Raw genomic sequence first — 12,474 nt, forward strand, 5'->3', positions numbered from 1 at the left:
CAAAATAAATTTCAGGGGAAAACGTGTTTTGTTTACATCCTTTTTTTTTTTTTATACACTGGGTCAAAGGCACACATGTAAGTGTGCCCTTCACCTAAATAGTGTGCACTAAATCAACCACATTGAATTTACCCCTCTTTCTCCTCCCTCCCTCCAGCCTGATTTTCACTGGGATTTACTTCCATATGTTCACCTAAGTGTTAATCAATTAGTTCCAGTTTGGTATTGAGTGTGTGTGTTTGTTTCTCCATTTTTGTGATGTTTCACATACAAGAATGGTTTCCAGTTCCTCCAGGTCATCCAAAAAGATACCAGATCATCAGCATTTATGGCTGAGTAGTACTCTGTATTATGTATTTATCATATTTTATTAATTTTTCTTAATCCATTCATCTATTTGTGGTCACTTGGGTTGCTTCCACACCTTTGTAAACATATGTTTTTATTTAAATAAAAAATCATTTTTAAAAAAGCATGTTTAGATCTTCTTGTAGAAAAAAGAGTAAGGATTGCAAATGGTTTATCTCAGAAGTGGAGAGATAATGCCTGTATGGTAGACAGAATAGTACCCCTCCAAAGAGATCCATGCACTAATCTGAATCTTTAGAACCTTTCAATGTGCTACCAAGAAGCAGAGAGGGAGGAGGTTTAGAGTTAGAGGAAGACTTTAAGTGGCAGTGCTGCTGGTTTTAAAGTTGGAGGAAGAGGCCATGCGCAAAGGAATGTAGACAGATTCTAGCAAATGGAAAAAGGCAAAGTACTTCTAAAATAACAACAAAAAAATATTTTATCACAGTTCTTGAGCCTAGAAGTTTGGACGAAAAGACGAAGGTGCCAGAAGGCATGGTTTACACTTTGCAGATGGCTGCCTTCTCAGGGAACACCCACATTGCCTTTTCTCTGTAAGCAGGTATCCTTTGTCTCCCCTTTCTTTATAAGGGGACCAGTCATAATGTGTCAGGCTATACTCTAAAGTCCTAATCTTAACTTAATTACCTCTTCACAGATCCCTTTGTAAAATATAGTTGCATTTTGAAGACATCAACAGATGAATTTGGAGGGACATAATTCAGTCCATAACAGTAGAGGAACAGAATTGCACCTGTCACCAGCTACCCCTACCATGGAGAAAACACAATTTAGGAAGATGAATATCCAAAGGCAGATCCCTTTTTTTCTAAAAAGCCTAAAGTCAAGAATGTTCAATCCAACTAGTCAATGTGTGGGTTAGATAAAATTGGATAGTTGTCCTCCATCCCACCTCAATTCTCTTACCTAATTCAGGCTGTGGGAATTCTTTCCTAAATAAACCACAATTTTGCAGCATTCTTCTCTTATTCAAGGTAGGGCAAAATGTGACCATTAAATATCAATAAATACCAAATGATAAAAATCACACTGAGTGTGTTATCTGAATGCAGAGAACCAAAGTAGAATTTAATTTAAAAAACTGAAAATACATAGATATTTGAAAATTAAACTCACATCTTATGAATTCATAAATATATAATAGAAATTTTAAAATATTTTTAACTAAATGGTAATGAAAACTTGACATATCAAAATATGTTGGATGTAAAGATTTTTGCAAAGTAAAGTATTTATCCTAACTGAATATGAAAAAAGGATATAAATAAGATCTTGTTTCTACAGAAATTTAAAATAAATTGACAAATTAAATGCAGGAATAATAAAGATAAGAACAGAAATAAGTTATAGAGAAAAACAGAACAAAGGAATAGAATTTAAAAAGCAAATCTGATATTTGAGAAGACTAATAAATTTGGAAACATCTGGCTGAGAAAAAGCACAAGAAAGAAACTAGACCAATCAATAGCAGAAAGAAAAAAAGGGATATTTCTATCACGCAAATACAAAAAGTTAATAAAATTTTTAGGAGAAACTTATAGCAGCAACATTTAAAATCTATGTTAAGGACTAATTTTTAGATATGCACTCTTCTTCAAACTGACCCAAGAAGAACTGGAAAATCTGATATTTCTTATTGTGTTAAAATTATTTGTTACATATGATTTTTCTACAAAGGAAACACCAGATGGTTTCACCAGGGATAACTTCCAAACATTTAAGGAATATATATAATTCATCCAACAAAAATTCTTCCAGTTAATATAATAATGTATACGTTCTGACTTTTTATAAAATCCTCGTAAATCTTCATCTCAAAATCTGTAAAGGTCTAGAAACAAACATATGAAAAAAATGATCATCATCCTAATCATCAGAGAGATGCAAATGAAAGTGACCTTCTGATATCAAGTAATCCCAGTGAGAATAGCTCCCAACACAAAGTTCCAAAGCTGCAGATGCTGGCGAGGGTGTGGAGAGAAGGGACCACTTTTACACTGTTGGTGGCACTGCAAAGTAATACAGCCTCTTTGGAAAAATATATGGAGAATCCTCAAAGAACTAAAAGTAAACCTTCCATTTTATCCTGCAATCCCATTACTAGGTTTCTACCCAAACTGGAAAAAAAAAATCATTTTACTATAAAGCATATGTACCAGAATGTTCACTGCAGCTCAATTCACAATGACCAAGATGTGGCAGAATCAATCCAAGTGTCCCTCTACATATCAATGGATTAATAAACTGTGATATATGTACACCATGAAATACCATTCAACCTTTAAAAAGATGGAAACTTTACATCTTTTGCATTAACTTGGCTGGAGTTGGAGAACATTTTCCTTAGTAAACTATTTCAAGAATGGAAAAGCAAGAATCCAATGTACTCAATACTAATATGAAATCAGTAGATAAACAAATAAAACCTAAAAAAGGGAAAATTAAAGTGGGGAGAGAAGTATGGGAAGGGGATGGTGTGCTCTCACCTAACAGACATAATGTAGGGGTATACGGCACGCCTCCTGGGTGAGCGCCACAATTACAACTTGAATTCTACCTATCAAATGCAAACAATGTAACCTAATTATTTGTACCATCATATTTATTTGAAATGTTAAAAAAACCTGAAAGGATTTTATAAATTAAAGGAGAGGAAGACTTTTCTCAGGAAGCTAACTTTGAATCAACAAAGTATTATTAAACTGAATTAAGCAGCATCTGTAAATATACCATAGTAATGTAATTTTGAATTTGTCTTAGGAAGGCAAAGATGAAATGGCATTTAAAAAGTCAATTTATTTAATTTATAACTACTTGAAGAAAGTAAACAATCAAATAATGAAATAAGGTTAGAGGGAGTGATAAATTTGATTAGAATGAAATAGAATGATGTAATGGGCAGATGAGGAGATTTTCGATGGGAGATGACAGAACATTAAGTTCTGAACATTAAGTTTGAAACTTAGGAAAAGCCTCTTTAAGGAGATAAATTTTAAGCTAAGATTGAAACAGGGAAAAGCCACTGCCACAGGGACATCTGGTGGGAAAAAAATTCTTTAGAGAGTGTCCAGTTCTTGCAGAGACTCTTTGGCAAACATTGAATGCAAAGGAAAAGGTCCATGAGTGATTTCATTTGCATCAGCATTTAAACCTATGCAAATTGCTAAAAATCATTTGCTTACATGTACACTCCAGTTATTCCCTTATTTTCTCCATACTGTCATAAATTTGTAAAATAATTATAGCCTATTTTGCTATATCTCCTACTTTCTTCACCCCAACATAGTGTGGCTTCCCTCCCAGAATTCCATAAAAACTGATTTTTCCAAGACTTTTTAATCATTGATATTCCTTAGCATTCATAACTATGTCATTCTTTCTTAACAACCTATACCCATATCAGTAAAGACTCTCATAATTTAATATTCCAGCAGTCAAGGTTTATCTTTTCGGTACCAGATTCATCTCCATGGCTTCCTGCTCCATAACTCCATCTGAAAGATTCATGTACAACTAACCATCAGAATGTCCCCTCCTGAGTATCACTCTCTTTCTCACCAAACTGTTCCATCTCAGGGCTCCCTATCTTGATCTAAGGTACTACTGACCACCAATTTCTCACTCCTTGCATTAGGGCTCATTAAGAGTCAGAAAGGAGAGAATACGTATTTCACAAATAGAGAATAGAGATATAACTGACAGGACTTGATATCATTTAATGCATTTGTGAAATACGTATTCTATTTTCTGTAACAGACTATCAACATCTATTTCCTGGACAACAGGCAATCTACCTATCTCAAATAGATTCCTCTCCCATATTAATTATCCACACTCGACTCTTAAAAAAAACTGTACTAATGTATCTCCCTGCCGTAAAAGCTCCACAGTGGCTTCCTATCACTCACATAAGGCTCTCCAGGATGTCTAAGACGGCTGATTTGATCCGATAACATCTCATCGTCCCCTTCAAACTCTGTCATGCCACAGCAGCGCTGAACTACTTTCAGATTCTCACTGGTCTAGTTTCTCTGGTCTTAGGAACTTGTATGTGACTAGAAAAATTATCCCTATTTCACATCCCAGACAACTTAGTTTCTAAACATTTTCTTTCTAAATCGTTCTCATTCTTTAAGTGCCAGCTAAAAATTCTTCTCCCCTGGGAGGTTCCTCCGCTTGCTGCGCACGCTCATTCTTCACTACGTTTCTCTTACAGCCGTCATCGCCCTTCACTGTTCTCTCCGTTAGAGAAATTTATGGAGGAAGGGACTCACTTCGTCATTTATTTCTAGCTCTGGAAGCCAGCGTTTAGTACACCGCTTGGCGCCAAAGCAAGTTCCCATTGAAAAAGGCAAACGGATGTGCAGGTGAATGATTGGAAACGAATCACTTCACAGTTGACACATTAAGCAAAGCAGAAAAGTGTGGGTGGAAATTGTGCATTGAAAATCTCTTATTCATTTCAACTTTTTCTGTGAAAAAAATGTTCAAGGATTTTAAACATAGAGATAAGTATTACAAATAATATAATAGACAACCACTTACACATCGAGATTTAACCAATGTGAACATTTTGACCTGGGAGATTAGGAATTCAAATAATAATAATAGTGCTGTGATACTGTTTGCTTCCTGGTGTATTCCATTCGCCTCCTTTCCTCTTCAGAGACAATATGTTCAAGTTGGTGAGTTCCCACTCTACTCATGCTTTTGTGAATATACCATCCATGTCTGTAACTATAAACAACATTCCTTCTAAATTCAGCTGCTTATGGTTTAAATGAAAGTAAATCAGATGTGTATTTTTAAAAGCTTATCGTAACTCTTGTTATGTTTTGAAAATCAGCCATCTTGACAAAAGTAGAACTGATTTATTCATTTTAAGTTCTATATGCTTTTTATTAGATGAGCAAGCGATAATTTATATACAATTCCATTCTTTAGGGATAATTTCTTGGTAATTTTAAACAATGATCTAATGAATAATTTAATATGTGTTTCCATTAACACATTCTCAAGGGTTTCTTAAGTGACATGAGTCAAGAATGAAAATCTCAGTCTATATACAAATTTCTAATGTTGCATAAATAGCTACTGGATTATTTCTTTAAATATATGGCTCGAATATTTCTTGAATTATCACGTGTGCTTTATTAACTTCCATAAAAGCTCTACGAAGGTTGGACCAAGGCTGAACATGTATTGCATGTATTGACTTGGCTTGGTAATTGTGTTTATAAACTTTTTATAGATTTTAAGAATATATTCTTAAGTATATAAATATTCAGAATTATATTTTTTCTTTTTAATAAAGTAATATCCTTTTTTTTTTGGGCAGTTTTAGGCCAGGGCCGGGTTTGAACCCACCACCTCCGGTATATGAGGCTGGTGCCCTACTCCTTGAGCCACAGGTGCCACCCAGTAATATCCTTTTTTATAAATCATATTTTCTGTCTAAAAAGACATATAACAGAAATAATTTTATACCAATTTTATATTGCTTAGTTTTGTCTCGAGTATAATTTCCTGTAAATTGGGTTTCGAATTTACGATTTCTTGTACTTTAGTTGTGTCACAATAACTGTTTCCTTTTTCATGTGTTTTAAAAATAAAATTGTAATGTTAAGCATGATGGCTCCCACTTGTAATTCCAGCACTTTGAAAGGCTAAAGCAAGAGGACAGCTTGAAGTCAAGAGTTTGTGACTAGACTGAGCAATGTAGAAAGACTTGTTCTCTACAAAAATTGCACATATTAGCCAATCATATTAGCACACATCTATAGTTATTTAGAAAGCTGAGGTGGGAGGATCGCTTGCAGCCAGGAAGATTACAATGAGTGTGAGCAACAGAGCAAGACTGTTCCTCAAATAATAATAATAATGATAATAAAAAATAAATAAAATAAAATAAACTTTAGCATATAGTCAGAAAGATTTTTTTTAAATCTATGACAATCCTATCTGCACATGTTTGCAGAGCCTCTCAATGGGGAAAATTTCACATTTACTTGAGTCCTAGGGATATCTAACTTTTTTGTTAGTTTTTCAGCTACAGGTTCTTACACAATATGAGTGGTGTAAATTCAGATCACTCATCATACAAAGCACAATTGTATAGTTTCAAATTATTCCAGTGACTCTTTTTCCCTCTCTGGCCCAAGGAGATCAACCTGCTACAGTTCTAAATCCCTTAGCCCTTTGGGACTCCTCTGAGTTTTTGCAGGCAGTTCATTTTCACCTTCTTACTAGCATGGTATTGGTGTAAGAATCTCAGTCTTTAGGAATAACTCTAATACCTACATGCACTGTCTGAATTTAATAACTGTTAAATACTCTACATTTGAGTTTCTTCTTTGTTTCTGGCACCTGGGGATTTTTCTTTCATAGTTGTGAACTTGCATATATACTGTAAAATATTTTATTGTATTTTGTCCAGTATTTCATTGTGTTTGAATAGACAAAAGATGTTTTTGAACTCACAAATAGATAAAGGGAGAAAATTAAATCAGTAGTTAGCGTTAAAAAATGAAAACAGAAATGATTTAATATTCTAATAGAATTCTACTTCATAACTGGCATTCCATACACATTAACATAGTGAAGAAATTTCAGGAAAATTCAAGATGTGAAAAAAATAGCAATGTACATTTTGGTACAAACTCGTGGCTAATAATGTCAGATTTATTATTAGAAAAACTTTTAGCATTTTTGAGAGGAAACTCTATGTATAAGTGTGATGTCAGAAAGTCATTTATGAATTGACTATGTTGCTAGAAAAAGATTTAATAGTAGTGTCAGAAAAAGGGAATTGATAGTTAAAGTGTTGGTAACACCTGAGAAAACCAGTTGATGAAGCAGTTGAAGAAAGTCAGATATTGATTATCCTACATGCAGCAAATACTCTGCTAAGAGATTTATATGTCCTATGCAATTTAAGCTTATATCCAATTTATTGTCCTTATCGTTCTGCAAATGGGGAACCTGAGTCTCATAGTTTAAGGAACTTGCTAACTAGTGACATGTAGGATTTGGTGTTATACCTCAAGGGTTGTTTTTTTTTTTTTTTTTTTTTTTTGAGACAATGTCTCAAGCTGTTGCCCTGGGTCCAGTACCAAGGAGTCATGGCGTCACAACTCACAGCAACCTCCAACTCTTGGGCTTCAGCGATTCTCTTGACTCAGCCTCCCAAATACCTGGGTCTACAGGTGCCCACCACAATGCCCCCAAATAAGACACTGTCTTATATTTATTTTTTCCCCCCAAATAAGACACTGTCTTGTATTTATTTTTTCACAAGAAGACACACTAGGGCTTATTTTCAGGGGATGTCTTATTTTTTTAAGAATTATTTTTTATTAAATCATAACTTTGTGCATTGATGCATTTATGGGGTTCAGGGTACTGCTTCCATATACAATGTGAAATGTTTACATTGAAACAAGTAACACATCCATCACAATTATACTCATTTCTTAATAGTTTTGAAATGTACCATTGCATCATGCACATTAGGTGAGGTCCCCCGAATACCCTCCCTTCACCCATATCCCCTCTTCTCACTCCTCTTTCTCCCCTTCCCTTCTACTTTATGGACTATAGTTATGTTTTGCCAATGGTATGATTGTGTAGGTGGTTATATTAGCTTGCATTCCCACCAGCAGTGTAGAAGTGTTCCCTTCTCTCTGCATTCATGCCAACATCTGTAGTTTTGAGATTTTGTGATGTAGGCTAATCTTACTGGAGTTAGATGATATTTCAAAGTGGTTTTGATTGGATGTCTTATTTTTATTAAGTATAATACAACAATTTACATTTATTTAAATACAGTTAAGTCATCTTCTTCCGGAACCTGACAGGGGGAGCTGACCTTGTTGGTGGGGCTGGTGCTAGTGATGCATGAACTCCTTTCCCCTAGTCATTCGCACATGTGCAATAGGATGCCTGTGACCGTGGTTATCACACGCACACCCATGCAAGTGCCAACAGCTTGTAGAAAGGAGCTGTGGCAGGTAAAAGGTATTCCAGTCTTCCTTACAGCTCCATGTCGAAATGCATGGCATGGCTATGTATCACTAGGTCTTATTATCAGGGTAGGGCTTATATTTAACAAATGCATACATATCCTGCTAGGGCTTATTTTGGGGGTAGGTCTTATTTTCAGGGAAATGAAGTACTTTTCTGTTGCAGTTGTCATTGTTGCTTTAGCTGGCTCGGGCTGGATTTGAAACTGCCAGCCTCAGTGTATGTGGCTGGCGCCCTACCCACTGAGCTACAGGTACTACCATGCCCTAAGTTTTAATGTTTTCATATTATAGTTGTACTTTATTATAGTAACTTTAGATCATAAATGTGGCATGCAAGTCAGAATAATTTAAGGTAAAGGAAATAATCTGAACTCCTGTCTTACACATTCACCAAAGTTATAAATCTATTAAAATAGTACAGTATAAAATGCTATTCATGTTCCCTTTGTTAATGCATATTTTGTATAATTAAGAAAATGCAATGATAGAAGACACACATACAAATATAAGTGGAGCTATAGATAGTAGTTTATTTTTTAGTAAGCCTAGTATGTTTATTAACCTATAAGTCAATTTCATATCTAATTACAAATCTTTTTGAGAGATCCACTTTTCTCAGAATCATGTGTGCCTTCAGTTCCTCCGTTTTTCCTCTTATTCAATTCCTTAAGTTGCAATAATTCAGTCTTTCTGTCACAGATAAACATAACATAATTAAAAATTTGAGAAATTTATTACCATCTTAAAGGGTCTCACTTTAAGTCTTTACATCTCACACAACTATGCCATTAAAAAAATAAATAAATAAGAAGAAGATTCTTGTGGAAGAAGTAATGGAAGGTTTGCTTTAGTTGCATTTGTTAAATCATTTACTGTTTACTAAAAATATTAGTTAATGGAGTGTTTTCTGTTTTAGTCTAAATTCTTGCAGAAAATAGTTTGAGGCAAAAGTTTAGAGTTAACTTTCTTGCTCAGCAGTGCAATCCCAGGGAAGAAAGAATGGGGGGCAGGAGGAGTAGAAGGCAGGAAGGATAAAAAGCAGCATGAGGGGCTGACATAGTTGGTTGCTGTTGGTATCAGCTGATGATGACTCTTTCATCTCACCATCTTTAGAGAGGCCATAGGCTTGCATTTCAAGGGGTATTTCCTCCCAATTCTCCCCTTTCTCCAAGTTTTCCTGGTAGTGAATTAACGTTACTGTATTTCCAAGTTATATACATATGGTCAACAAGTGGATCTTGCAGGAATTCATGTCTTGGCATCAAAAGGAAGGTACTAGGATGGGAGGTAAGAGCTGCAGAGTGTGCAAAGGAGGGAAGATGTTGCCTGCACATCTCATATTTCTTATGTCCTCCTTTTAGATTGCCTTATGAGATCTCCACATGTCTGAAAATAAGATGGTTTCTCTTGTTTCTTGAGAAGCCTTTTACAACACATCTAAGCAGTCACAGTGTATCTTTTAAGTCCTTAAAATGACTTAGGTCAGAGTGCTAGTAAACCATATTCTTCACTTTGAAGATGGTGAGTGACATCCTTTCTTTCCTCCACTACCCATTCTAGATATCCCTGAAACCTAAGCACCGTGCAGTGGTTTTGTTTGATTTTGTCTGATATTATTTTTCTTCTGAACAGAGTGTCCCAAATATTTAGAGTCCAGGGAGCTGAGTATTTTTCTTTTTCTTTTGAGACAGAGTGTCACTAATGTCGCCCCAGTAGAGTGTCATGACGTCATAACTCACAGCACCCTCAGACTCCTGGGCTCAAGCAATTCTCTTGCCTCAGCCTCCCAGTAGCTGGGATTACAGGCACCCACCACAATGTCTGGCTGTTATTTAGAGTCAGGGTCTCACTCGAGCTCAGACTCGTCTTGAAATCATGAGCTCAGGCAATCTGCCCGCCTTGGCCTCCCGGAGTGCTAGGTTTACAGGCGCTAGCCACTGCGCCCCGCCCAGGGCTGAGTCTTTAATTGACTTGTCCTTATTAGCTTATGGATGCTGCCATTTGCCTGCTTGCCATTATCACCAGGCATTGAACCAATAAAAGATGTCATCGTGAACACCCCGAGATCCACTCACATTTCTCCTGGTCCCTGTTGTATAGCAGTAGAATTATCTCTTCAGAGTTTATTATTCCAGTAGAATATCTTCTACCCAGAAAAATATCTTCCTTGGTTTTCATATGTACTACCAGATGTCAGCTGTCAATTTTGTCTCAGTTGTGGCTGGTTTCAATTATTAATATGCTATTTAAAGAACATATATGGGTAAGGGAGTGATGAAATGAGTCAGGAAAGAAGGAAGGTGACAAAGGTGCATTATCAAGTCATCGACTTGTATGGGTAATTGAACTTAATCCCAACAAGAAAACACTCAGGAATATACCACACAAGGGCCAAGCAAATTGGGATGGTAACATATTAAGTTTTTCTATCAATAATCAAAGATGCTTGTAAGAGGTTAGTGTTAATTCACTGGCACTATTGCCCTGTCTTGCTCATAGCTTTGGAGAAAGACTTCAGACAACAAGATGCAGATATGGACAGAATTCTTATTGGAGCTCACTGGAGTATAAAGTTCAAAATAATCATCCTCAAAATCTCAATACCTTTTGTTTAAGGGCATGTTCTGTAGTTTATGGACCAGCACTTGTCTCACAGGTGGCTATCACTACACTGACACCTTAACTGAGTGTCTACCAGAAAAATCTACCATGTTATTCTGTAGATAAATAAAGGACATGGTAAGAAAATTGGATTCTATTATTTTGCACATGTTATCTTATTAACTCCACTATAAAATTTAATTTTTGGTTAGAGGCAATGTTATATGGGATATTCAGGGATTAAATCAAGCATTCTGGAATCCTTATATGCCAAAGACTCTGTAGGTCTTAGATCTAGAGAAAGTATGGATTTGGTTATCAACTTTCCGCTAGGGAACGCTGTCTGACACATCTGTTGGCAATTGCCTAACCATGTCATCTTGAGGCATCAGAAAATATTAAAGACCCAGTGTCAGTCTCTGCTCATGACAGGTTGTGTATTCTTCAGTGGATGTAGATAAATCAGTCTTGGTGAAAGAGAACTTGTGCTCCTGGGCCCACACATATCCCCTACACCTACTACTGGGCCTATTCTATCCATAGCTGGCTGAAGGATAGAATATCCTGACGATACACAAGGAAAGTCACCCTGAACACATAGCTATTGAGAGCTTACTCTGCAGTTGGTAACTACAGAGGGCTTACCACTGACACAAAGAGCAACACATTCTGGGAACTGGCCAAGAACTTACGTTTTTCAAGTCATTCATCATTTCTTTAAAAACTAAATGACCGAATGTGCCATTCCAAACTCTGACTACAGGGACAATTTTTCACAACTGCTGTTCAGGACTTGTGTTAAGTGAGGCTGTCATATGGCACCAACTCATTTCCAACTAGTGCCAACATGAGGTGCTGAGCCATCTGTGCTTCAGGCTGAACTTCTTCCCTTCTCTGCAGTTAGTTTAGTGAACTTTTCCATCGGCCAGAGATGTGAGTTGAAAAGAGGTGCATGCAGAACAGAAGAACCTGATATCTGAGACACCTGGGCATGCCATTTTGTACCATTTTATTAATCTATTTAGCCCTGATCTGGACTGTATGATTTCTCATTTTTCTATGGGTCACTGTTATACTCAACTACTTATTTTACTCAGTTTATCTCATTATAATTCATGTTCGTATAACTCAGTCACTGTGCCTCATGATGGGTCACTCAGGTTCTACTAGGGCACAGAAGCATGAAAGTATTCATAATATAATCAAATTACAAAAAAAGTAATTTTCTTAAATTTTTAAAATAAATTACAAAATGACGGTGAATAGTAAAAAAAAATTAGGAGATAAATAACTACTAAGATAATGCACTTAATTATTAATGCTATTTCACCTAACTACAACTTCTAAAAATCTACTTTGTAATAACTTTATATTTTATTCTGCCTTTTTCAATTTTCATCAAATTAAAACATGCTATAAAGGCTTGGTGCCTATAGCTCAAGTGGCTAGGGCAGCAGCCACATACACCAGAGCTGGTGGG

Source organism: Otolemur garnettii, unplaced genomic scaffold, assembly GCF_000181295.1.
Source record: "Otolemur garnettii isolate 467f Iridium unplaced genomic scaffold, OtoGar3 scaffold00169, whole genome shotgun sequence".
In the NCBI taxonomy this organism is placed as follows: Eukaryota; Metazoa; Chordata; class Mammalia; order Primates; family Galagidae; genus Otolemur; species Otolemur garnettii.